Here is a 5,608-nt window from a genome sequence, read left to right as displayed (position 1 = left end):
CTCAAATGCAACATGTTGCTTTGTGTTATGGTGGTTAATTCTGCCAACTTTTATCAAAATCTGACCAAGCAAAACAAAAATTACTTGCCTGACACTTATTTTACGCAAGCACAAACACATGCACCCATAGACACACAGACAGAGGTAACACTGTGTATCCCCACTTGTAATGGCAGGGGCATAAATACACATCAAAGTTGAAGCCAAATGCAAAAGTTAGATTTTTTAATTTATATTTGTACTGCCATTGTAATTTTAACCCAACATATATATTAACATATTTTATCTTTTTAATAATATAAATCAATAAAATTATCAACAACAAAAAAAACCCACAACAAACTGAGATTCCCACACAATAAAAGAAGCAACATAAGTACGCCAGCTTTTTTTCCGACAAAAGAGGAAATAATTAAATAAAAAATATCTCCACCTGATTCTGATCTTGCAACTTGCAGACCACCTGATGCTGGTTTCCCTTCAGAAAGCTTTCCATCATTATCATCTACTGGTACCCTGCTTAAGTCTAACGGAAGGTGTATATCAATATGGAGTTTCTCAGGACATTTCACTGGGATGTACATCTGAAAAGATCAAGCAATGAGACTTTAATTAAAACATTATAAACAAGAGCTCTCCATAAGTGGACTATTCGACTGTTCGATAACTTCTTAGCTGAACAAGGCGTTTGTAACTCTGCAAGATGTATGTAATTGACTTATTTTGTTAAAATTTATTACAAATAAAAATCTTCATACATTAATAATTGTCAACAACTTGACTGTATACCATCAACAAAATTTTCTAAGTCATTAATAAGGGCCATAATCTGAGTCAGTTTTAACCAAGAGTTCTCTAACATGGTTATGTATGTGTCTTGTCTGTAGTTTCAGTTCAATATTATGTAGTTGCTACTGAGATGCAGGTTGACAGTTGCACGCAAAACTAAAATTATTAACTGATTTTTTGTCGCAAAAGGACCATAATTTGTATTAAATTCAACCAAGAGTTATTTGTCTTGGTTTAAGCTTTGTATGAACTTTCAATCCGGAACAAACAGTTGTTGCTGAGATAATAGCTTGATAGTTAGGTTGCAAGCAAACCTTCAACCAAACCCGTCTCTAGATTTGCCACGGTAATAAGGCTTTTGCCATGGAATTCCATGGAGTTCCATGGCAATTAGCATGGAAATCCGTGGAATATTGAAATTTTCCATGGACATTGAATGGAACAGTAAGTTTGCCATGGATTTCCACGGATTACAGCTGAAATATTGATCAATTTCCATGGAAACAGGAGCTTTTGCCATGGAAAGTTGGACTTAGTAAAATTTTGGGATGGAAAATAGCATAGAAAATAACTTAGAAAATTTTTGTGATGGAAATTGATGGGAACTGTGCACTTAGAATTTTTGGGAGGTATTTCTTGTGAACATTGAATATTTTAATGGATTAGTATGTTTTATGACCAATAACTACAACTAACTTAATTAGATAGGTAAAACAACTAATGGAATTACAATAAAACCTGTCTTAAGAAGCCAGCCAAGGCAGTAGCAAAAAAGTGGCTGCTTACGGCAGATGGCTGCTTCATGCAGGTAATTTATAGCATGAATGACCATTTTGGGAAATGAGACACTTGCTGCCTAAGACAGGTTGGCTGCTTAATAGAGGTGACTGCTAAAGTAGGTTTTACTGTAAAACATTTATTGTAATGCAACTTGTCATATAAACTCACCTTGCAGATAGATTCATTTTGAACTAATCTTTCAAAATTTATTGAAATATCATGACTTTTTCTCCTAGAATAACACCAAAAAGAACAGCACTAACAGTAGTTACATATATAATATTACAATTCTTTACACCAAAATTCATTAAAAGTTACCCAGCCAAGAGATTCTTAATTAATCAAGTAATAAATTATTTGGTTCTTTTAATCTTCTGTAGTGTACCTGTTGCTTGTCTCACAACAGGAGATTATCCCAGACTGCATGATAAGATCTTGTCTGCTTTATATTTAGAAACTCATAACAAGAGATCAACCAATGAAAATAAAGTCTGTGAACTACTTCTGGGGGGCTGTAAATGTACCTCAAAAAGTAATCCTGAACTTTTTTTCTGTTTAATATCAGGGTAAACTTCAAAAATAATGAGTATGTAAATGGAATAAAATCAGCCTGTGGTACAAAAATATTTTTAACATCCTAGATGTATCCTCCAATAGCTGACTGTAAATGACACATTTGCCCAAGAATATCAAAATTTCAAATTTACACAGGAAGTTCTATGTTTGAGAGCAGGATGGAGTTATTTTACTGTGTTTACATGCAGCTTGGAAGTTAACAATAACTAAAAGAATACACCAGGTGAGTTCATAAAATTTATTCATGATTTTCCAACAGCAATGTATAGTACCTATAGCAATGTAACAAAACTAGTAAATGGATTCAAACAGGAAGCAGGTGGCTTAGCTTTCATTGTGTTATGCAACAAATGATTTTGCTTCATATATATTTTTGTTCATTTATTTAACAGTTTTTGTTTTGCAAAGTTCTATTAAGCAGCTGCAATTTCTAGTTTATCATGCTTTTAATTTACATTTACTATAAGGAAAATTGGACACTTTTTAAATGAAATTATTCAATGGGGTCAATAAAATTTAAGCCAGTAGAGTTATCTCCACAGATGGCACTGCTGTATTACAGTGTAAACAATGCTACCAGTCAGCTGACCACTGTTTACTAAGTAAATTCAGAGAATTATAATATTTGTTTTTAACCTGTTATTAAACTGGTTTATTGATGTTGAACACATTTATGTTAAGGTAATGAAAATTATGTTTTTAGTAGAAAGAAATGTTTATGGATTATTTACTTGTTATTAATCGATGATTTTGCACTTTATTGAAAGTGTTCAACATTTTTTCGAAAATTTAGCAATAATACACATATAAAGCAGCTATTTGTTATTTAGGTACTATTACTTTTTCTTTTGAATTCTGATATATTCAACTTCCTAGTTGTTTTCAATATTAATATGATTTTTAAATTTACAAAAAAAAGATAGTATCTTTCAGTGAAGTTGATGTCTGGTCCCTTGGCTCCAACATTAAATTATTAAGGAGCCTACTTATGAAAATCTATGTCTAACATTTAATATAAACTGGAATGTACAAGTAAATGAAAATTGGTTATAACGTACAGATGTATGTGTTCATTTAAGAGGAGTCTTACAGAATACTATTACATAATTATATATTTATGATGTTCAGGGAGACAATTTTAGAAAAAGATATTTTTGTTAATGTAATATCAAACCTTCCATGAAATTAAATAAAATAAAAAGTTGACATTATACACTTAAATTGTATTACAAAATTTGTATGTTTTAAATGTGTGCCAAAATTCGAAAACAATTTTTGTTATATAATCTTATCCAAGGGTAAAGTTAGAAATTTGGTTAAATGTGCAGATATTTATGCTGAATAATAATAATATGCCACATCTGCAAAAAGCTGCTGATAAGATATTTTTGGCCCCATTATTCATCATGATGTATAGTTTTAATTTCAGGTCATTGACATACCTAATAAATAATAAACCAACATTTTTTTATGGACATCTAGGTTTTAAACTATATCTGTTTTTCAGGAGTATATAAACAGCATACATGAATGAATGAATGCAGATAATTCAGTTTAGTGACCCAATGTATTGTGTTCAAAGGAGACTCCATCCAACAATTCAAAGACATGTAAGTAGTTACTATAGTACTATAAATACATGTACACACTACCATTGTTCTATGTTTGATTGAAAGTGGGCAACTGACAATTTTCCCCGAGGGGGCCTCCGTGGCCGAGTGGTTAAGGTCGCTGACTTCAAATCAGTTGCCCCTCATCGATGTGGGTTCGAGCCTCACTCGGGGCGTTGAATTGTTCATGTGAGGAAGCCATCCAGCTGGCTTACGGAAGGTTGGTGGTTCTACCCAGGTGCCCCCTCGTGATGAAATAATGCACGGAGGGGCACCTGGGGTCTTCCTCCACCATTAAAGCTGGAAAGTCGCTATATGACCTATCATGTGTCGGTGCGACGTTAAATCAAAAAAAAAAAAAAAAAAATTCCCCGAACACAACTGAATGGATCAGCTTTATAATTTCCAGCAGAACCCACGACAGGTTTTATAATTATCTCCCTTATATCAAGTCCAGACCAATATTTTATATAATGATTAAAAAAGTACCAAATTAAGTTATCACTTGGTAGTCAACACACATTGGTGTTAGTGCAGGTAACTGGTAGAATTTCAATTAGGTCACCATTTATACAAAAATAGTAATGCATAAGTTGAACCTATTGATCACTACCCCAAAACATTTAATATCTGTCTGCATGCCTTTTTTTATGGAACCTTATTCTACCTACATTTGAAATCAAATTGAAAAATATATTTTCTTGAAAATATAATAAGTAATGTTATTACTTGCTTAAATCTGCAGTATTGCCTGTATGATAAAGAAGCACTTCTTTGAATACCATTTAATTTTGAAATTATGAAGTAAGGACAAAACTAATGAAGAAACTGCTTTTATGGTTTAATTGGTTTAATATCTCTTGGTTTATTATTTCTACAGGTTAATGCAGTGAAGCAGCTGATGGCAAATGATGGCTTTGTGGTAGTTAATGAAACTACATGGTATTTTAAACTGATGGTGGCCAACAGTGACAGAAAATTTCTCAACCAATAGTTACATTCAGTTGAAAATGATGGCATACCTTAAACCGACTATACTGCATTATGACAAACAGTGGAAAACATTGATATACTACAATGACAGTGGAACTGAATAGAAACTGGTGACATTTTAGCTCCATATTGTTTGTACTATTTTCAATGACAGTGGAACTGAATAGAAACTGGTGACATTTTAGCTCCATATTGTTTGTACTATTTTCTGTCGCCTAGTGAAGAAATGTCAAAATTCATAAGCAGTTTTGTTATACTACAGACTATTATGAAATTATAAATTAAGATATGACATAATGGTTTCTGATTTTCCTTTCAGTCCAGTTATGTCACCAACAAGTTTCCTTGGTTTGTTTGTTTGTTTTGGGTTTAACGCCGTTTTTCAACAGTATTTCAGTCATGTAACGGCGGGCAGTTAACCTAACCAGTGTTCCTGGATTCTGTACCAGTACAAACCTGTTCTCCGCAAGTAACTGCCAACTTCCCCACATGAATCAGAGGTGGAGGACTAATGATTTCAGGCACAATGTCGTTTATCAAATAGTCACGGAGAACATACGCCCCGCCCGAGGATCGAACTCACGACCCCGCGATCCGTAGACCGACGCTCTACCTACTGAGCTAAGCGGGCGGGCTCAGTTTCCTTGGTATTTCCGCGGATTTCCACAGTTATTTGCCATGGCATGCCGTCCGAATACTCCACGGATTGCCATGGAATTTCGCTGGTTTCCACGGTCATCTGTGGTGTACCACGGAAAGCCGTGGATTTCCATGGAAAGCCATGGATTTCCACGGTACTCTGGCATTCCATTGAAATCCATGGAACTCCACGGATTTTTTTTTCGTATTTTTGTTTCATA

At 33.8% G+C, this 5,608-nt stretch overlaps 1 long non-coding RNA gene across 1 annotated transcript; it reads left to right on the top strand.

Annotated features, from left to right (window-relative positions):
* The first annotated feature begins 1,113 nt into the window (after positions 1-1,113).
* Positions 1,114-5,374, top strand: LOC128559485 (uncharacterized). Its single transcript, XR_008372397.1, has 3 exons — positions 1,114-2,368; positions 3,653-3,755; positions 4,636-5,374. It is a non-coding gene; the product is annotated as an uncharacterized LOC128559485 (long non-coding RNA).
* Positions 5,375-5,608: the final 234 nt, after the last annotated feature.

The sequence above is a fragment of the Mercenaria mercenaria genome, chromosome 9, assembly GCF_021730395.1.
Source record: "Mercenaria mercenaria strain notata chromosome 9, MADL_Memer_1, whole genome shotgun sequence".
NCBI lineage: Eukaryota > Metazoa > Mollusca > Bivalvia > Venerida > Veneridae > Mercenaria > Mercenaria mercenaria.
Note: the sequence above shows the minus strand (reverse complement) of the source record. Positions and strands in the feature narration are given on the sequence as shown.